Source organism: Stigmatopora nigra, chromosome 13 (assembly GCF_051989575.1).
Source record: "Stigmatopora nigra isolate UIUO_SnigA chromosome 13, RoL_Snig_1.1, whole genome shotgun sequence".
In the NCBI taxonomy this organism is placed as follows: Eukaryota; Metazoa; Chordata; class Actinopteri; order Syngnathiformes; family Syngnathidae; genus Stigmatopora; species Stigmatopora nigra.
Genome location: NC_135520.1, coordinates 5,530,833 through 5,554,169, shown reverse-complemented (window position 1 = coordinate 5,554,169; position 23,337 = coordinate 5,530,833). Strand labels below are relative to the sequence as shown.

The 23,337-nt window shown below is 39.4% G+C and overlaps 1 protein-coding gene across 4 annotated transcripts in view; it reads left to right on the top strand.

The window, feature by feature from the left end:
• The window catches only part of LOC144206011 (uncharacterized), a 142,801-nt gene that overhangs the window by 89,999 nt on the left and 29,465 nt on the right, over nt 1-23,337 (top strand). For 3 of the 4 annotated variants that reach the window (XM_077730674.1, XM_077730673.1, XM_077730676.1), the window contains one exon: nt 10,545-10,647. The exons of the other annotated variant lie outside the window; for it this stretch is intronic. The gene's annotated coding sequence lies outside the window, so the exon portion shown is untranslated. The remainder of the gene's footprint in view (nt 1-10,544; nt 10,648-23,337) is intronic. 4 annotated transcript variants of the gene reach the window in all.

Below are 23,337 nucleotides of genomic sequence, written 5' to 3'. Positions count from 1 at the left end.
GTGCTTTCAAGCCAACAAATGTCTTAATGTGCTCCACCATCCTCTCATTCCTTCTCGCTGCTTGCATACTGTGTTGGGATTGCCTCTTTCCTGCACAATAACGATAGCTTTGCAATTGAGGATGGAGAAACGAGCGGAAGGGGGGAGTAAAGTTAATGAATAATAACAGATGTTAATCTCTGATGGAAAACATCTTTTCATATGAAAATCTGCAAATTGATCTCACAATCCGCCACATTGTCAATCTGGAATATGAAGGCCCTGGAGGGAAAGGCTCTGTAATCTGCTCTAAATCTGTGTGTTCCCCCTCCTTTTTCCAACAATATACTCAACAGCAGCTGTTAAGAATGCATGCTTGTTTTCATCATTGTAAATTGTTTTTAAACATTGACTCTATACTTAAAATGTCTTGCCCTCTCTTATAGTAGATAAGAGGAGGGCCGTATAGTCTTCAATATGGATTATGTGACCTCTGATGTGTTATCTTTTCTCTCAATTTATGATAATGTGATTAAAGTCAAGGTAATAGAGGAAAGGGGGGAAATGCAATAATTTATTTTTATTGACAATGGACAGATCAGAGTAAAACATTTTTAAGTAGTACATATTTTGTTTGTTATGCTTGTTTTTTAGTAGTGTGACTTCGCCAAAGGGTGGCATAGTGGTAGAGTTCCAAAACAGGGTCATGGTTTCGATTCCCCGCCTTGGTGACTTTGCTCAAGTATTTTTGACCAAGATATTGAACCCCACGTTGCTTCTGATGCTGCAGCATCACTGTGTGAATATGCTTTGACATTGGGTGCCTTAAAGGTAGACATGTCTATTTTCCAATTAGAGAAAACTCTCCTAATTCTGGTCTAGGATAGTTGATTCAACCTGGTGGAATTCGCAATGGTAACCGATAATTGCATACTTTGTGTGTAGTGAAACGGTCTTGTTCTTTCTACATCCCAAGCATCCACAGAAAGTCAGTTTGAAAAAATGTTTGTGACTGGATTTTAATCACATTTCCCGGTTCACCCTCATTTATAGACTAAAGCATTCATAAATAAAGGACTGTTTGTTTATTCGAATGTACTTATTATTGCAGCATATTTTTAAACAAGTCACAATCAAGCTCTAAATGAAATTATGGAGAATTAAATTTTAAATAGACTAATTTGTGGTTTTCAAACTGGATTATCCACCAAAGAGGTTGTGGTTTCTGATTGTGTATCAGTCATAAATAGAATGTTGACTGTATAAACTGAATGCGGTCATAATAGTTGTTATAGTTTACTTTTCATTTGTCGGCTCGGTTCAATTTCTGCATATGGGTTTTGTTATGAAAGGCATCTGATGTAATTTAGGCACCAAATATATCACTTGAATCTATTGTTTTTCTGTAACAACCACTGAAAGGAAGCACCTAGAGGATTGAAATTGTAACTCTGTTTCTAATTTGACTTTCAAACCCTTGACTTTAGTTGTTTGTGTAGTTGTTTGTTGTTTGATTAACACACGTCTATTGAAAGGAAATATTATAATTTATACTTATCTGTTTTATCTCTGGTTTACATCTTACGAAAGTCCATAATGTAATCTTTTATCACATCCCCCTTGCAAGTGTCCTATTTTTGGATGACTCGATATGAGAATATTTAAAGTAAACTCACTTAGCAGCAGCATCCGAGAGCTCTTGTAAAACTTGTACTAGAGCTACACAGCTACCAGGTGTTACCCAGATTACTCACTACAGGAGCCAGACCCACATTCAACTTGCATCTCTCTCTATCTTTAACTTGGTGAGGCCTGATGTGCTGGGCTGTGAATACAAGAGGTTATCCGCTCAGAGGCAGATGTGTGTCAACGTGTGGCAGCGTTGGCACATAAGGGCTTGCTTGCATTGTTGGTTAAAAAGAAGTGTGTGGCGAGAGCGCTGTGGATTTAATTAATAGGCCTCATGCGACTGCACCAAATCTGTCACAGCGAGGGGAAATCAATTGATGGAATCTGTTGGAATAAAGGGAGTGTGTGTGTCTGCAAGGGGAAGGGTGAGGTCAATTAAAGGATGGATAAAACATGTTGCATAGATGAAAGGGATATGTTTTCTGGCAATGCAGTAGTGGCCATACTTTGGCTCAGCACCTATTTGAAAAAGCTGTTGTCTTCCCAGGGTCCAAACATCATTGCAAAGAGTGCATTGCCTATCTAACTTTGAAGGCAGGGGAGGAAATCACTGTAGATAAGAGATGGATAGAGAGCTTTGTGTTGGACAGACTGGCAGCACACTGAGAGATGCTGCCTGTCACCAGCTGCAGGGTCCTGTGATTGTGTCCGTCCGTGTGTGTGTGTGTGTGTGTGTGTGTGTATGTGTGTGGGCCAAATCCAGGCACAGTCGCTGATAGGGCTGCCAGGCGCCAGACACTCACAGATGAGACTGGGAACGTTATCACGGTCCGCTATTTGCTGTTGCCCTCAGAAGTCGTATAAACACAAGCACATTTGCATGCCTACATTCAAATATATACTGTAACATGCTTCTGTATGAACATGTCTTTATGCTCGCTCTGCAAGTTTTTTTCCCCACTTGTCATCTGTGTCCAAGTTGATTATTAAGTAAAACAAAAACACTGTAATGATACATTAACTCATTTAAATATTTCCCGAGCTCTAATTTAGTCAATCTGAAACTTGATGTAGAACATATTGAGGCACTTTCTAACCAAAGTCATCTCTTGAACATGAAAATCATAAATAAGTCTTCAAACAAGAAACTAAAGAAACAAACTACAAACATGCATGCTTTATTAGGTCCCCCAGTGACAACGATTTCCATTTAATCCACTGTTAGTTAGCATACAGTATTTCCAAACAGCCAACTGTTACTTTGAAATCACCTTGCAGGTTTTGCAATGCAAATATCTTGCACAGGAACATAGTTCTTTTTTAAGCATTTCTCTTGTGTGTCAATGCAGTCTTGATTATCATTTGCTTGACTTCTATAAATTTACTGTTTTAACAAAAGGATAATTATTTGCAGCTATTTTTTAAACACAGAACTTTTCTCTTTGTAAAATCCCCTTATACAGCAAATTATTGTCACAGACATTAACTCAGCAAAAAGCTTCCGAAATCTAGAAATTCAATTAAATAAGTACTTTTCTTACCTAAATAGATGTATTAAAAACATGAAAATACAAATATTTGGGGTTGTGCACATATATATTTTACTAATTTTTACATAATTTACTAATTTTTATAAGACAAAATTGATTCACACTTTGCATTTTTTATAATAGACTTTTTATAGAATACACTGGGATTATCATGTCGAAAAAGTACTAAAATGTGCAGCAATGTCAAGTTTTTTGGAAACTTTTGAGGTGGGTTTTGATGGATTACTTTTGTTGACACAAACATTAATGTTTTACTTTTGTACTTATTTTCCAACATGTGCATTGTTCATGTAGACATTATCCAGGTTATTAATTCTGGGCTCATATTCTTGTATTTCATGTAATCATTAGTCACATTCTTTTTCTTTTTATTTATTTTTTTATTTTTTGGGGTCGGAGGAGCTTGAACCTGCGGACCAAGAGTTAGTGTTATTTCTGTAACTGCCCTAGCCACCACCCTCTAGTAAACAGTCCATTAGTGTAGCGCTCCAAGGTAAACATATTTACTGGCTGGTGACGACTTGCCAGTGTGGCTTGTCAAGCCCCGTGGCAGAGGGGATTTCATTAAGCAGAGGGCAGGGGGAGAACGGAGGAAATTAATGTGCCATTCAAGATGATTTCTTTGTTTCCCATCAACATGATCACAGACAGGCCGCAGGGAAGAGATGATTTACGCACACAAAGGAAACAGACAGGCAGCGAGAAGGAGTGAGAGCAAATATCAAAAGGCTCCCAGTGCGTTAAATGTTTTCCTTTTGGTACTCTTTAAAAAAAAAAAAAGCCCTTGTTGGGATTCTTGTTAAGGCTTGAAGAGCTAGAATTGTCTTCAATCGGAAAATCTTTCTTGTTTGTCAAAAACAGAAGGAAGTATTGTATCACACCACCGGGCTAATGGTTATAATTCAACCAGTGCAATGATTTTCTCTGCTTTCATTCAGGAATTTGTATCAAAATATGTCTTTTTTAATTTTTTTGGCAGCCTCAATTTTGTCATTCTGTTGACACTTTGCTTCACAAGTTAATTTTCAGTTCACTTCTTTTGGCTCAACATTGGCAGATGTGTGATTAAGCAAAACGGAAGGGCTGTATCTTGTTTCATTTAACGAAAAATATTCTTGGCACTGTCCAATTTTACAAATGTAACATAAAATGTTCAGTGCAATGTCCAAAAACTGCATCAAGTGGCTGGAAACTAAACCATGTGGAAAATGATATGGTAGAATGGCAATAGGGTTCCTGCATCTCTTTATTGTATACTATATATACTTGTTTTTTTGTTTTAAATTTTACACAATTACTATATTCTCAAAAGTCTAATCGCCAAATGTAAAGTAATAGCCAACCATATCTAGTCGTATCCCATAGTAATGTATTTTGTAGATTCTAAAATCTGATAGCAAAACAGAGAACAATAAACTGCACAGTATATCTTAACACAGACAGGACGTATCAAGTGACATGGAAAGATCAATTTTTATTGGATTTTTTTCCCCCCCTTGGATGGCACTTTTAGAGAGATTGGCTGGGTTAGCTTTGCTGCATTTAAATTACACTTCCATTTACACAAAATAACACTGACACACACTTATTTTCAGATGCCCGGCTGTTTTGTGTAGTTGGTGACCTTAGACAGTGGAGCAGGTGTTTAGGATATGATAACATCATGACAGAGAGCACAGGTGCGACAACACACAGACAGGAAGGACACACTCTCTCGTGCACACACATATGCGATACAACTCTTTGTTGCATACAAAACATTTGATACTGTATAAGGATTTACTTCTCATTTATGAATTTATGTTCATATAACTCTCCATGTGATTGATTCCAAGCTCGCAGATGTCAATATTTGTTTTTTTATTGGGAAAAAGGTGATATAATTTAGAAAGAGAGGCACATATTATTTGTATTTACACTTCTTTTGCACAGTATAATAATATTCCACATATAATTGACTAGTAATTCCATGCTTTTTTGCCTTTATTTCTAGAAGATGTGTGTGTGTGGTGTACTAACTGCTGTGAGACGTTGAGAGGGGTGAATGGCTATAGTAATAATAATAATCATAATAATGGTATTTATACAAATTATAATATTATAATGATAATAAATTCCACTCCTAATTGTTATAAAGGGATTTTAATAATTCATAGTTTTGTGATCATTATTATGCAATGTGGATATGAGTATTTCATATTAAAATATTAGTTAGAGCTGTGTTATGAAATCAGAAAACTCACTTTTTTCTATTAAAAGCAGCTTTAAACTTCTTTTTTTCTGAAATCAGTATATTCTAATATTTCACCCCATTTAATTGAAAGCTTGAATCTTTGTCTTAGCTTTTTCAACTGGAATACATTGTTCTGATATACCGTGTGTGTATTGTCAAGTGTGGCTCAGTATAAATGATACATTTCCTTTTCCAATAGTCTATTTTTACCAACTATTAGAAACAATTGGAAGATAATTTTTTTCAGAGTATAATTTCCTCACACAACAGGCTCAGTGGCTCTCATTTTGCCGATAGTACCAACTGTTGTGACAGGTGATTTTTATTTCATGGGTTTTGTGTGGAATCCTTAGTTACTCGATTGAGGTTTTACACAGCGAGAGACTTCACAATCTGCACCATCATGTGGACAGAAGTAGTATAGCCATAGGTCCGTTGGTATTCTACCCACACAGTAATCCTTCTTCACACTGACTTGAGAAGGAAACTGATATTCACTAGAAAAAAACATTACCCCTGCTTTTCTTGAGCTATTTGTCCCTTTGTGCTCAGTGTCCAATCTCATATTTAAAACCCCAAAGCATGCCTAAATAATTAGTGTAAGGCATCAACCATCAGAAGATGTTTAGGGCAGTGTTGTTGTTTATTTGTCAAAGTCATAGCTAGCAAGTTTGCCCATACTATGCAAGGCCCAGGTAGAACCTTGACGAGGAGCAATACACAGTCAGCCAATGTTTTGTCTTTCTCATCAAGCATGGCAGAGAGGATTTTCAGAGAGGCTGCACTGGCAGATGGGAGATTGTTTCTTCATGGATATTGTCTGTGAAACGCCTCAGAATATGTCAGCTTTATCTGTGTTAGAACATACCGAACATTTTTGCATGCGATACCGAGCTACCGGAGCCATAGCCTCTCCCATCTGTGCCGTTGCAAACTATATCTCCGTCCTGCAGCATCCCGTCATATAATACTGAAATAACTCCACTGATCAGGGGAAGTGCCGTCGCATTGCCAAGTTTAGGGGAAATGTCTGAAATGCTGTGATATTGAGACGTGGTGCTGCAAGATAGATTATGTAGTATCATTGAGCTATGTTCTATCCTACCATTCCCTCATTCCTCGCTCACTATCTCATACACACACAAGCTGACACACATAATCGCTTTCCCTCATCCCCATACAAGAGGTGTGAAAAGCAAATATACAGTATGCTCTGGACAACTTTAGTGTAGTCATGAGAGAAATAGTAATTAATATAACCACCAAGGGCTAAAAATATCATTTCAAGTAGGAATTTCATTTCAAAAGAGTTTTGAGTTTTGCTTTTCTTTATCACCAGGGTAGTTTGTATTGAAAAGGTTCCTCATGCAACTGTAGTGTACTCTAAGGAATTAATTAGTAAGACATAACACTAATATGTATCTTTTTTTTGGGCTATTGCCTGCATTTTAAAGATCCAAATTATGGCAGTATTACTTCAAAACTATACAGGTGGTACCCATAAATAACACATGCACACAAGTAACTTATGGTGTAGTAATAAGTTTTTATTTTACTTTTATTGCAGCCATGATTCCCATTCCTGCTTGTCAGCCTTCACATTAACCTAAGCATATTTTTGTCATTGTTTCCTATTCCTATACATTATCATATTCTGTTTGTTCTAAAGTGCAAATGAAGTGAGGGTTGAACTTCAAATCCAAATCACGTTGGACAAGGGCAGGTCAGACGTCGTGTGAAGGAGAAGCAGCAGCCCGCTGATCAAGCGTTGTCAGTGTTTGAGTATCTTATCAAGGCTTTTGCCAGTTCAGCCAGCCTCAATTGCCTTTTTGTGCAGGGATTAGAAAAGGACCATGGCAGCTGATTATTTGGGTGACTGAGTGGCTCCGCGTAAACAAACACCAGCCTCTGCCATTGTCTCAGTCACAACACGGTTGAGTAGCTTCTTAAAAACCCAATACTCGCATCACATGGTGAAATTTCTTTTTCAAAACCATAGATTGCATTTATCATTCTTTTTTATAACACCCTATTTAAGTTTTGTTCTTTCTTTCACCTTCTTCATTGTTTTGGTATCTACTATAATACAGTTCTATGACACTAAAACAAAGCATTTTTAGGTCATACCGATCATTATACTGTGGACTTTCACCTATTATGGACGGGTCTCTAACTAATCCTCAGTGATCATGATATAGTGAGGTGTATTATATAAATTGGACCAACATTTCATATTCTCTTTCCTCATCCTATAATAGATTATGTCCAACCTTGGAGGTCCCTCGAACGATATCTACAACAGCAAAGTGATGCCTTCTTTATCACAGTTCGCATTAAGTACTGGCAAGAGTGAGAGTGAAGAGTTCCCATGTAGGAGTTGTGAAGTTTGAAACATCTCCACATATCCATTCCAGATGCTGGCTAGACTCACTGGAGCCAAGGGCCATCATACTGGGGCCTAGCTACATGGAGTTGTCTTTTGCTCCAGGTGTGATGCCTCACACTGAGTCCCCCACATGTTCCAGTGCCCTTGGACAAACACACAAGGGGAGGTGACAGCGCCACAAGGGCTGCCTCTCGGCGCCCCACACATATCATGCTTGTCTCTCACGCAGCCCACCCAACCGAGTAGCCACCCACCCAAACGGAGGCCTCCCTTGGATGCTTGCACATACAAGAAGCCTTCTTCCTTTGAAAACTAATCTCTTATTTCACGCATTTCCCACTCATGTCAGAACTTACGGCTCTTTCTGTGCTTGAACCCTTTGACGAGGGGTTACGTTCACACTGCTGCAGGGACGAACAGGACAGTTGTTGCTGTAGTAACTAGACCGTGTTCTACTTTAATGTAGGACGTATTAAGCTTGTCATATTTCAAGCTTGGTCAGCTTTAGGACAATTCACCATCAGGGAGTATCAGGTGGGGAAAGAAAACAAAAATGGTGCTAGTTTGTGTCGTTTTTCTTTTCAATGTATGTTTCTGATAAAAGTGAGCTGTATAAAGTCAAATAAGATCCCCCTAGTTCTAAATTTAAGCATTTTACTTTCTGAAGTTATCAATCTTTTCCCATTTTCCCTTTTGCATGAATTCCACCTACACTTTTAAGACTTAACAGATATATGCGGTCAGGGCAAACATTATTTGCAAGCCCACTCAAAATATGTTGCCTCATGGCTTGATCTGGACTACATCCAGCTTTGGCATAACTCTTATTTACGGGAACAAGGCACCAATGTTCTTGATTTCTTTGACTAAAAAACGTCTGTGCTCATTAATTTTATTAGACAAAAAATAATTCTTGCCTCTTGCTGTATGAACAGTTGAGATTTAAAGGAATGTGTTCACTCTGAGTAATGATCAGACTTTTCAAATATATTTCAACTGATTATAGAAGAAAATCATTAGTCAAACACATTTTTAAAACAGTTACTTGCAAATGACTGCAACCACTCACATTATAGCAAATATAATGGTCTTGTAGACAACTGACTAAGACAGGAGGGAAGGGAAATGGGTAACATATAATATCGTTAATCATTGAAGCTTAAATGATCAACAACATAATATGAGTCTTATCATATTTAAAGTTTCAAATATCAACATAATGAGTTTCCCTCATGTTCAAATCTTATGCTTTTACATTTGGAAAAATAACATTATTGTGTTTCTTTTTATAAGCTATTACAGAGTACGTATGAATATATTTTCAGATATTCCCAAATCAATGCCCAAACCCACAAAAGCAGAATTTGATGTTATTGCTGCTTGTTATTAAGACATTTGGAAGCATATAAAGCCAAATTGAGCATCTTACATTCTGTATCTTTGTCATGATGGTTCATAACATATAAAATGCAACCATCCTCGCCAGTAAAGTTGGTTTTCCGTTCATCATCTGGGAATTGAAACAGACACGTCTAATAATCTATTTCTTATTGACCTTCATATTCTATTAGTTGGCATGGTAACACAAGCTTTTGCACTGAATAGGTTGGTCATTGTTATGGATGCTAACAGCTGCTATCATCCGTAACTCACTTTTACAAACACAGTCCTTATTTGTAGTTACCGACAGCTCAATTTCTCAAGCCAGATCTTAATTTCAAATTCAGCAATTAGTCTAATTCCTAACATCTTAACACAGGGAATTTATGCCTTACTCGTATGATGAGATTGTTTCACCAGGGGGAAATGACAAAAGAGCTTTAATATGCTTTCACTACCTTAATGGTAAAAAAAAGTGTGATACAACTGATATTGAACAACACACTGGATAGTTCGATCAGAGTATACGATAACATAGTTCTAGGTATATCCCCGTTTTGAATCAAATCCCAAAAATTAATATTGAGAAGAATGACTTGATCGCATGCCCTTGTGTCATTTTCATGCCCCTGTCCTTTCTGTAAACACATGCAGATAATGTGTGTATGGGGTTATCTAAAAGCTGTCCCGCTTGGATCTTTAACGCCTCATTACCCCTGTTGACTGCTTCCATTGCCCCAAAGTGGGGGTGGGCTCCCCTTTGCGGAGCCCAGTCTCGTCAAGGTGACCCAACATACCCTAGGATTGCAGAGAGGCAGAAAATCAGAGCAAGGGCCTGTTCATTGTTCCCTTTTATTGTACCTTGGCCACTGTATGCTTTAACTGGTGAATGCGGCTGTGGGCTTTTTACATGCTGATCTCATTTTTCAGCACACAGCTGCCTCCACATCAGGCCGGGTGAAGGTGACCTCTCTCCCATTCAGAAGTCCAAATGAGCCATGTTGACTGAAATTATGGGGAATGTATCTTAACAGACTGTTGTTGTTTTCATATATAGCAATTAAAGGCATGATTAAATTGGTGCTTTAACGTCTACACGATGCAGACATATGCAGGCACAAATGTAGCAGTTGTTGCTGAGTAATTGTAGCAGGCTACATGCTGTTTGAGCCTCTGTGCTCTTGCAACAACAGACTGACCAGAAACAGTCCATTAATGGCACATCTCTTCCTTTTTTTTTTTTTATCCTTGCCGACATTCCATCTCCATTTCTTGCTCGTTCGCACTCGGTCCATTCGTCCATCCATCTCTCAATTCATCTCATTTGTCTCCCCCTCCCTCTTTGTGGCTTTGTGTCACCCCCTACTCCCTCCCTACTCTCACACAGGACAGATTGGAGAGTCGTGATAGCAGTGCAGAAGATGAGTGAGGAGCTATTTATCCCAGACGGATCAGGAGGTGTGTGACGGAGGTGTGGACGGTTGCTGCAGGTCAGTGACGTTGGCAGGCGCCAGGCAGGCCGGCCCACATGGCTTGGGGACTGTGGGACTATAGACAGATGGCACCTGGTGGGTGACAAACAATTAACAAACCAACAAGAATAGCTGGATCGGTAGCATACCCACGAGCGTGGCACATAGCGAGAGAGCGGGTGCATCTGTGCTCAGAACACTTTTTCACTCTTTACTTTTTCCCTCTTCCCTACTTTTGTTTTTATACATTTCCAACTTACTCGAGAGTTTTCTCAAGATACACATGCACACTCACACATGCGACCCTTGTTGTTGTCGCTATAGAACCGTCCAAATAAAGCAGCACGCAGCATATGCAGCTAGCATATGTTTCTGTTTATTTCAGTGCACTTTGGAGAGAACAACATTTCAACGTTACATTTGATAGCTTCTTAGATGTAGAAAGTTCTGAACTATCGAAACTGCAAAATATTTACATCCATCCATATTTATGCGCAGGGGGGTTTTGATTCAGTGCCATCCAATATCTGTGGTGATATAGATTAATTAGGCCTCCAGTGCCATTTACAGGCAAGAAAACATTTTTAGGTTTATGTTCACACAAAGACAAAGAAGTAAAAAGTTTGCGCTAAAAAAGTTTCCAATCCATCGAAGTTTAAATAACAAACAGTAAAACAAAATACATCAGAATACTGCAGTGTGCATGTCAGGCCAGTAATAGAATACCTGCTTTTGCTTTGTGAACATTGGAGGGAACTTCAATGATTTGCTAAGTCAAATGTACTTTGCTTGATGAACATGAGTACTTCACTTTGCCATTATAAATTTACTCAATAGTGCAGTAGTTTGCTATGTCTAAACTGAAAGCTGATACATTTGAGGCTTTTTACTATTTCCTTTCACATCCACCTATTTTCAGTTATTACAAAAAGACTGACATTTTCAGGAACTACACCTTCTAAATACAGTGGGGAAAATAAATATGTAGTCAAGCACCATTTGTGCAAGTTCTGCTACTTGAAAAGATTAGAGAGGCCTTGAGCAAACAAACGAAGAGTAGCATCTCTTGAAAGGTTTGTAGGTAGCTGTCAGAAACCATATTTTCTATGACCAACTGTGCAAAGGAACGTTCATCAGAGTGTGTGTCATGCTAGGAATTATAACTTTGAACTCGCACTGGTCCGAGAGTGTGTGAACACATCTGGAGTCTAGACTTAGTGGCTCTGTGGGCAGGGTCTTATCTACGAGCAGCATCAGGTCCGGAGACCGGCCATGTTGACATAGGTGGCACATGCATCTGTTTCAACAGTCAGCACACATACATGCCAGTGCTCGCTGTTGGACACATTAATCGTCCACTGAGAGCTTTTAGTGGTGTAGAGAACAAGCAATACTGTAGTAATTTAGACGAAGAAATGAGGGTAGCACAAATAACCAGAAGCAAATTCTGCTAAAGCCTAAGCTTTATTATTATTATTATTTTGGCATCAGGATAGTAAAGGAAATGATCATACCTTACTGTCTTTATTTTGAAGTGGTTCAAATTTGCCGCCTTGTGTGTGTGTCTGTCTGTCTGTGTGTGTGTGTGGGTGTGTGTATGTGTGTGTGGCTGTGTGTATGTGTGTGTGTGTGCATTTGTTAGACAAGATGTAATGAATTTTCTTCTCAGGAGTTATAGCTAATCATGAAAGTGGCCCAACTGTAGTCATGAGGGTTGCATTACTCAAAATTAATTCTCAAAATGCTTTTAGTGACCCAAGATAGGAAGATTTTATATTCTTTGACACTCCACTTCTATGGAATTTTAACATGGACACATTATATTAGAAGCACAGTACATGCATATACATTAACCTATTCCCATGAGAAATTAGCAATGAATGGCACTGTGACATAAATTGAGCACCACATTGGTTGAGTGAACATCATATTATTTCACATTTACTCAATGCAACAGCACACTGAAAATAATGTATAAACCTAGGTGTAGAAATATAGGGTATGGCATATTACACTATAGTAGAGGTGGACACAGGCTGGATTCAGCTAAGAATGTTTACCACAACCTATAAATTTGCTTATAGTTTTACTTCTATTTATAATTATATTGATATGTGGATCTTTTTGGAGGAAATGCAAAATGTGATGAATATAAGCCTTTTGCCCTATTCACTATATAGTATATCTACATAAATCTCATGCAGGCAATAACTATATGAATAAAATGCCAGTAGAATAATAACTCTAAGACTGTAGGAATGGAGACTAGGATGCAGGAATAAATGGAATATCTTGTATTCATCTATTTAGTGAAGAGGATTTCTGATGGCAATTTACTTTGAAAGGAATGCGCTTGTAGACGGTTAAAACAAAAATCAATGTTTATATGTGGAAGTTTAAGAGTGGGTAGTGCAGATGCACAGTTAGTGTCTTCAAAAACAAGAGGCCTCTGCCTTTCTCTCCACATGTGCAACCAGCAAATAGAAAGCTCCTAATAGAAGCTGCAATATAAATTTTCCTGTCACCTCCTCTACTTCCAAGGAGCTCCTTGGTCGATAAGGCAGAGATTGGGTCTGAAATTGATTTTCCACAATAATTGCTATTCTCTTCGTCAGGGGAGACTAGAGTGTCTCCGAGGCTTTTTTCCTATTACAGCTGCAGGCTCTCCAAATGACCTGCCTGTAGGAAAATACACGGGAGGCCACAGCCTCTTGGCCTCCGCAATCATGAAGGCTGCAAAGCATTGTGTAGATAAGATTCATGATGTTTTGTGCTATTGGCTCGACACCACTCAGTAGATTGATAACGTTTGACCTTTACAACTGCAAACCTAAAGAAATAAATGACACATTAACTTTATATTGTCCCGTAGATATCACATGAACACATTTATTTTACAAGCAAAGGTTGGAGTGTTGCACCATGCGGAATGTTCAATCTGCATCATAACCCAAACCCCCACCCCTTCATCCGCCACCTTCTTTCAAGTTTTGGTGACAGTTATTGACCCAGACTCTCTCCGGTTGCGGACGAGCCTCACATTTCTATTCTGCGTATGACATCACCTCTTTGATCTCTTACACAACTGGAGCGGTAGCAAACAGGCCATTTGTAATGCAAGCCGTTAGAAGATCTTACTCGCGTTAAATACATACACAGGTGTGTAGTAACAAGGTAAATCTACTTAGTCATACCAAGACCAAAGTAAATATTTTAGGATACTTAAAATACTCCAAATAATACATCTTGTCATGTTTTACACACCTGCAGGCACTGAAGACCATTAAGATGAAAAATGCGAGTGCTGTATTGCACTGCTGAAAAAAGTGCCCCAGTATGTGAAAAATAGTTCACAATAACAAGCTAATGTAAAAAATAATAAATATTTATATGCAGAAGGTCTGAAAAGTTAAACTGAGGGGTGAACATTGTCTCGTATAAGGTAAAAAAACAAATAAATAATGAAAGATAATATCAAGCATCGAGCATCTCCGCCACCTTTGAGGATAAGGAGTAGAGATTAATTAATTGTTGTTGTTAATGACATGTAATGTGACCACCTTTTCATATCTGCATATCCCAATTCAAGTGTAACAGTTTTTGGATGATTTATTGATCATTCACTGAACTTTACATTTTTTGTGTTGATCTACTTGCTACACTGACAGTCATTTTCTAATTCATTTCAATTGTAAAAAAACGTTTTCTGAAGCCTTTAGAGTTGGTTATGTACAATGAAATTGTATGAATGCGGCTCCACTGGTGATAAGGATTACTGATCATTTTAGAGAAGTGACACTTTTGCTTTGACTCATGAAAAAAGCCAGCTTTTTTGACTCCGAAGTGGCTCATTAGCCTGAGCAAATATACATAAAGTCAGCTTGTTGAATGATGGACCATCATGATTGAATAGGCTTTAATGTGGTGCCTATAGTACATTGAAAGCAGTAAGAGTGAAAGGTCTAGAAGGTGAGCGGCTTCTTTTGGAGGTGCCGAGCTAATCTAGTTCATCTGCCCCTGGGAACGTGAAAACATTCCTAACAAAAGGGAGGGCCTCATTGTAGCTCACCTACTACATAACACAGAAGGACATGGCGATTTATGCCACATGTAACCAAATCTTTGCCCTCACTGAACACTGCCGTCTCTCTTCAATGCCTGTAAGAGCAAGCAGAGATCTAAGAGTGTATTGTAAGGCTGTTTTTGAAGGCAGAAACAATGATCTTTTTTTCCTGGTGAAGGTTCGTTTGAATTGTGATGATACACTGCCTGTCGTGTAGATTCATGAGTTATCAGTGTGGATTGACAATGTTTGATAGGTGAATAAAGACAGGAAGCTTGACTTTTGAACTAACCTGAAGTTGCGATTAGTATCGAGTCACTCAATAATGTGGAGTGTCAAAGTAAATATTGAATGAACAGAGTGTGACATCTCCTTGAGTTTACAGGTTGAATATTTCATCAATTCTCAGGCACACCTGAGAACTGAACATATGACTCAATCAAAAGTTAATGTGGAACACGCAAGAAGCTGAAATAGTTAAGTCACAGGAGGAGGAAGATAAATTAATACACCACAGATGACAGAGTTGGTTAATGAGCAGGTGGATCCCAGCAAAAATATTCTTATTTCAGAATTTGGGGGGAAAAAGTTATAGTGGTCTAAGTAAAGTAGCTGTTTTCAGACATGTTTACATTCCAGCACCATTATAGCCAATTAAATATGATTATTTCAGTTGGTCAAGGGCAACTTGTCACACATTTGCTACACACTGTTGTATGCAGGTTTATTGCATAGTCTTTAATGGCATGATTCCATTCCCAAGCAGAGATTGGAGAAAGACAGAGACATATTGGTTGCACAGTTATAAAAATATAGTGCGCTTAGGTACTTTTCATCTGTTTGGAATGTAGCAGTGTTTATATGTTGGTGTGACTGATGTGACTGACTGTGTCAATGACTGCACTCACAAGTGGTATCCTCTTTTGAGTTTCAACATTATCTCTGTTATCATAGTTCTAACAACTTAGTCATTTGCATATTTAGATTTTTTGAGCAATTATTTCCAAAGAAGGATATTTTTACAATCTCTTGTATTTCGCTTTAAAAGACAATGAACTGCATGCATTTTTTTATGTAGAAAAACACATTTGTAGTATAAGTGGGAAAACAGTAGAGATAGAGTGAGTACATTCGTAGCCATGCACGCGTCCTCCCAAATAAGCGTGATAATGCAACAAAAATATCCTCCCATGTCCAAATGTAGCAGCACAGATGTTTTCTCCTTCTGGGTGTGATGTTTCTTTCCTGCACAAACTCACTCAAATGAGACCCCACACACGTTTACTTTCTCCCTGGCAGCATCTTGCAAACATTTGAGGAACCCACTAGGGGTCAGTCTATGGAGACGTGCGTATCCTCTAGCATGTGCAATTAAAACGAACCGCGTGTACGAATCCGGCAACGACCCCCTGCCCTGTTCAAACGCCACGCAGGCGGTCACCAGTCACGGCGTGCCAGTTGTACACGCTGTGCTAGGCACCCTGGAGAGGGGGAAGGAAGGAGCGCAGCGGGCCAGGCTGCCTCCAACACCTCTCCCACCGAGCCAAAGGCCCCTCTGGTGGGCTTCAGAACACCACAACAGCCTCAGTGAGAAATGGTAATGAGGACCAAGACTGTGAAGAAAAGGATGACACACATGGGATGTCGTCGCGGGTTCTAAACCGCACACACAATGCAAATATATAAACATATGCGTGCAAGCAGCTTGCTCATAATCAGTCTGGCACGGATGCAGGCAATCAAACGCATCCAAACTCACCAGGTTGTTCCAAAGAAGACTTTTTGAGGTTAGAAATTTATGTCTGACTAATGTTAAATATTGGTTTGTTTTTTAAAGATATTTACGAGCCATCCCTTCATTTTAAATACTGCATATCTTTACTTGGTTGCTGGCGAGCTATCACTTTCCAAACTTGGTTTTCTGGAAAGTAGGTTGTTGTATATTGTAGGAAAACAAACATTTGCATTCACATTAAGAGGCTATTTCATCCCAAGCTAAAAATCTGTGTGTTTTATTAGGTGATTTCACTAAGGGTGGGATATGGCACTTTTCAGTATAAGAAAGGGTTTGTTTTTTTTCTGAAGTTTAAGATGAGCAGGGATGAAAATGAGATGAAATGGTGTGTGGCAACTCACTGTGGGGAGGTAATTAGGGACAAACATTGAGACGCAGAGCCTGATCTCTCCTGCTGGAGGTTAAGTGAAATCGGAGCTGCGAGTCCCAGTGTCCCGGTGGCGCAGTGATTAGAATTTCCTAATGTGGGGCTAATGGAATGTCAGCCGGGAGCAGAACCCCGACACAGAAGCACTCATAACAACAAGTGGTCAAAGATCAGGACTGATTAAAGAGACGCAGAAGAGACACGCAAGTGCTGAAACAGGAACAAAAGAGAGCAATTTGTTGACTCTAGCACAATGCACTCTAGGAGAAAAGGTGCTTCTGACATTAGATTTACCACTTTAAGTTAATATTTTAGCAATAATTGAACTTTAGTACTTCCACTGAAGAATGTATTTGACCTTGGGTCCAACTTGTTGTGTCATAAAACATAAAATACAACTCTGTTAAAGAGTTACTTTAACATATTTCCCCCCACTGACTTTCAGGAAATGTTGCACATTCACTGTCGTATAATTCCTTAAAATAGCTTCTTTTGGATCTTGTGATCCCATGTATTCTTTTTCATTTTTGATTGCGTCAACCTCATTTTGATTTACTTTGCCATTTAGTAGCCCGGTTTGTAAGAAAGAAAAAAAAAACAACAACAACTAAAAACAAAACAAACACACAAACGGCCCCTAATGATGAAACAACAGGGACAACAAAAGCAGGCCCCACAGCTGCACGTGTTGATGCTGGAAGCTGTTTGTTGTTTGGAGATGTTTGCAAGGCAGAGGTAGTGCGTTTCTTTGTGTAAGTGTGTTTTGTGTCTATTTGGGTGCACACGGGCGTGTGTGCACCGTGTATCTGTCGGTGTGAATGCGGTGGCCTTTTGGCAGCAGGGAAGCCAGCTGGGAGGGCGAAGGAGCGCATTCATCGTGGCTCTCGGGAGCCGGGGGCCATGCAGGTACCCGGCGAGGGGATGAAAGGCTGCTCTGCAGATGTCACCGGCTGGGGTTCAGTGGCCGAGCCAGCAAATGTCATGTTTGGCTGCAGTCCCACCAGTTGTTGGCAGGGGCATCTTCTAGAGGATGCTCGAGTGGGATGCAAGCACTGGGAGCGCCCTAATGGGAGCAACATTAAAGAGAGTTGCTGGCTTCTGTCTGTCATAGAACATTAACCTTGTTTCCTGCTTCTCTTAGCCTGCTCAGCCATACACTCGCTCACCCTTTTCCATGTGTGAGGGCTTGCATTTTTCCCACACCGGAATCTTCTTCACCTAGTTTATGGCCCGAGAACCAAGTCAAGAGTTCAAAAGCAGATATATTTTTTTTATTTTTTATTGTGGAGTAAAAAGGACAATGTTCTGGTCGTAATTAAATGGTAATCCAATATATTTTTTTGTATTTTTTAAAGTAGGGCAATCAAGTATATTTGGTGTGGGGATGGGTCTGTGATTGAAGAGTTGTTTTTATTTTTAAAGTGGTAATTTCATAGTAAAACAGGAGATTTTCGATACAGTTTGTCTAAATAATAATTCAGTTAAAATTATTTGAAACATCTTACATTTCCTATGACTCTGTAGTAGACTAAGCTATCATACTTCTACTATACGTACAATTTATAACAGATCTTGAACTAATCCTGAAACGTAAATAAATCCTAATTATTCAATGAATAGATAGTAGTCCCAGTTTTTGGTCTCCACTCAGGAGAACTGAAATTCAATCCAGGAACCTCATTGGTCTGAGCCAGATGTGCCAACCCATAATAATTGGCGAACAGAACCACATTATTATCAATAAAACAAATAATTGTTTTCTGGCCCTCCATTTCATCTGATTTAGCTCTTAAAACTGCACGGTATGCTTTAACATTACTAAAAGACAACCATGCATGTTTGCATGCATACACACACACACACATGCACGCGCACAAGTGCCAAGTGGACAAATCACACTCAGGGGGGATTTGGATGCCTGCAATTAAGATTATGATCAATGACAAGTCAATCATGAGAGCCTGTTCTCCTCTCCCTTCCCCACTCAGCAATTATTCTCCAGCTGGTGGGGTCTGCCCCAAATCATTGCAGGGGACATTATCGTCCTCTTTTTCCCCATCACTTCTTACAAACACCTCTATTCCACCCCCTCCTTTATACCATCTCTCTCTACATGCCTCCCTAATTTGTAGAAGTTTTGTGTGCAGTCCATCCATTAGCCAAGGACCCTCAAAAATGATACCTTTTCGCTGTTCAGCTTTTACTCTTAGACCCCCAGCCTATAGCCTCTTGTCAGGTCACAGAACTCTGGACCATTTAGACAGATTAGTTCTCCTTAGCTTTCAAATTAATAAATGATATATACAGTGAAAATTTACTATTTCATGATAAACAGTTGGTTTACCATTAATATGACGGATGTATGGAATGGAACAGGCCACTACTCAGACTCATTAATGGCACTGTCCATCTGTTGGTTATTTTCCATAATCTAACAAGTATACCGATAACTTGGAAATACTATAGCTGGGCTAACAACCTCAGACGCAACATGCCACCCATCAATGTCTTGCCTTGTAAAGGCACATGTATGGACACAGCCATTTTTCTTGCAATTTGTTTTGAGCCTTCAAATGTATTGTCTAAAATGGCTTTAATGGATCTAAAATGTGTCATCTGTAATAAAAAAAGGCCATTTGCTGTAAACACAAATGTGCCAAACAGATTTTTGGCCTTCACCATAGTACATAAAGGTTTTTGACTAGTAATTGTAACTCAATATTTGTCAAAATGGGCCACCTCATTTCCAAAAGCAGTTTGTGTTTTTGAGTCATTCCGTGCTCTCACGCATACAACAGCAGGAGGGAAGCTGCACCTGTCCTCTTGTCTGTTTTGTTCTCCTTCGCATTGGCAGCCCTGGACATGCTGGATTTCACAGTTTCTCAGGTACATTTTCTACCACACCACCAACTGCACTGAATAATAGCGCATGTCTGTGTAGTGGAGAGAGGCGTGCGCTCGGTGTGCCCATTATTCAATACAAAAAAAAAAAGGCTGGCGCGTTGGCCGGCAGGAGCCCCGCCACCGCCGCCGCTGCTGCTATGCTATCTGAGAGCAGATAAAGGAGGCAGGTGTGCGGAGGAAATTAATGTGGATCCATCAGTTGTGAATTGAGGCTCTGCTAAAGACTCCAACCAAAGGGACCCAATTTAGTCTGCACTGCCACAACAGCAACATCCCCTGCGCCTAAACACTCTGAAGCTATATAATGCAATATTTAGTGTTTAACGTGTACAGTTGCTCCCCAGCTTATAACCAGCAGCCACGTGGCATACAGGCATGTCCATTAAAGCAGCCAGTGTGGGGCACGGCTAATTCTGCCTAGGAGCACGATCCCTCCGTGGACAGTGAGCGAGGGGGTGGGGACTGCATTTTAACCTAATTTGATCCTAATTACTAGGACAGGAAGTCCACCTGCCACACGTACTGCCAGGCACCCTTCTCCTCCAAGTGGGGGTGCGAGGGGTTAAGGATGGAGGGTAGCAGGAGTGCAAAACTGCTTGTTGGGTTTTTGCTGCGATGGCCTTCAGTGTGGATTTTAGACATGCACTTGTCAGTACACATTGAGCTCCCTTAAGTATTATTTAATAATTAATATTAGTGCCCAAAACATGAAGAGAACAATTTTAAGTTTCACACTCAGTGTAACTTTGATCAGTCAAGCCTGTCAACTCACCAGACCACCAATACCCCCCTCCCTTTTCCAGTAGTGTTAATGACATTCTCTGGCTGTGCAAAGCTCTCTAACAAGGAACCTGATTGTTCTGTTAATGTGTTAGTTCCTGTGGGAGTCAATGTTCTGGTATGAAATGGAGTGCATGGAGTGTCTTGTACATAGGAGTGAGCCCAAACCAGGCCACTTAGTTGGATCGGCGGACATTCACCCAAAACTGTCATGAAGGATATGACTTTTCGTTCAAGTCTCCTGTTCATAAGCAAGCATTTTGTCCGCATAAAAACCTATAATTTGGCCAATTGATAGCATGAAAGTATGAGATCCACAAATATACAACATCCTAGTAACAAGAATATATTTTTTAGAGACAAATTACAGTTTGTACATAAGTCACTGGTTAAAGAACATTTTTTTTAAAAGAATGTTGTAGTGGCACCAAAGCAACCAATTTAGAATAACAAATTTAAATAAAAAAGGTATATATATATTAAAACCTTTTTTTACTCTATATTATATTGGAATGACCTTCCAAGTACCCACAATAACATCATTATGTTTCACACTTGTGTAGAAAGTACTTGAACTGCAAAATAGGTTCAAAGTAAATCAAGGTGATGATATATTACAAGAGAATTGGAAGAGAAAATACTGACTACTTTGGTAAGCGTATAGGCAAAGGGTCCGCTCTTTGGTAGAGAGTTGGATGTGTTGCCATGGTAACTTGCCTATTACCAACCCAAGAGTCACATGGTCGTAGGCGCCGTCAGCAAAGTGAGTGTTGTTCAAGAAGCAATAAAGATCAGGCCCTTAATCAGTCAGCACTGATCCAAGCGTAAAGAAAGGGGATAGAGCCTGTGGCTATTTGGTAGTGCAGCATCACACAAGCGCAGGAGCACATCCCCACACACAATGCATACACTCATTGCTCTAGGACATACAGGAAAGGTCTTTTCACACTAGCGGCAGCCTAGTGTGAAAGGGCCTGACAGCAACACGCAAAGAAGCCGACACCCTTTTTGCCAGCATGACCAAACGTGGAAGTGCTAATGTAACAGCATTTGAGGAAGTAAACAGACAGTGAGGCTTTTCATTCGCAAGTCCATGTTGAAGCTAGTGGTAAAAAGATACATATTGAGACCATCAATGGTTGGCTAGATACATTTTAATATGTACTACCAAATTACTCTTACACCATTGCTATTTTGCTGGGATTTACCATGATAATCTGTGGTGTATTATTACAGTAAAATCTCTTCCTGGCATAGTGTGATTAAATAAAACATATGCAATTCAAATTGGCAACATATCAGGTAAGAATAAGAAATAAACGAGATAAAAACTTGTCCAAAGATTGAATCTATCTTCAAGTTGTGCTAAGCAAACTTAATAACTGACTGACCATCTGATTCACACCCTCTCGGTCCAAGACGTGTTTATTTCCAGCCTGTGATTGTATCAAATTTGTCCCGTTTTGAACGTCATGCTTGGCGGTCGCACGACACACACTGTTGGATGAAAGCAGCCAAAAGCACTTTATTTATGTTTGGATGGCAGCGGGCGCTCAGTGCTGCTTGGCACCCACAGTGAGCTGTGGTCTTTGGCACCTCTTTGCAACCCCCCCATGTTCCCCAAACATGCACGCTATCCGCTCCATTGAGACTTGCTGCAACTTGTGGGTGTATGCATATGCATGCGTCTGGAACACTGCATGTATGGCGTGTCTTTTTTTTTTTTTCGTGCCGTGCTGTGATATTTTGTACTCTGAATTTTAGATGAAAGAACAACAGAGCAGCATCACTTGCAAATTAGTCAAGTCTTGACGCAGGATTTAATCTTTCAGTCTTTCAAAGTTTTACAATAATTTAAACTACTACTCTCCATACAGCAAATTTCGTAGAATCTCACATGAAAAATAATACATGGATCAAGATGAGTTCATACCGCACTCCTAATCTTTTACTTTGAGGTTTTTCCTGTTTGACACTTACTTAAGATGTCACATGAAGGGCTTGGGTTGCTTAGCTATGTAAGCCAAGTGCACGTTCTAATCTTCTCTTTGCTGTGCTTTTGCTGCCAGGACTTCCACTGAGTACAGCTATTCCACACATTTAAAAAAAGTCAGTATTCAGCAAATATGAAGAAAGTTATTTCTATTTCACAGACACAAATTAACAAAGCAAAAAAAAAAAATCCATTTATGTCAACAGTAAGAGAGTTTCTCCCTTTATGAGTTTAAACTTAACTTTAAATCATGGAAAACCCATCTTCAATTGATTTTTTTTCACTGAAGGCAGTACAGTGAACAAGTGAAGTGCGTGTTTACCACTCAATTATGAGCTACTATTTCATAATCTGCCACTTAAAGGAGTTGGGTTTTTGGGATTATTTTCATCCATCAAAAACCTATGCAAAGTTTAAGTATACCTTCGAACTATTTGTTTTAATTACAAAAATATACTACAGTTTTTTTTTTTTAAATAACAAATAAACTCCCTATCCCTTCACCTCAGGAAACCTGCCATTCCCCGCTCGGTATATATACTGTATGTACGTGATTTATATCTTCTATAATTATTATACAAACCAAAGCAACGCCAGCCACCTTAAAAGGAAGCATGGCTCTTTTTCTTGCCTCGGCATTGCGAAACGTCTGCTGAGACTCAAAACGAGAACCCGTTGCCTGGGTTCCCTCATTCTGCAGCACAATCCGTGCTGCAGAAAGCCCGGGAAGAGGTTTAATCTGGTAATTTGCGGACAGATAACGTAAGATAAAGGCGACTAATTTGGTCATGTGTTCAGCCGATGGA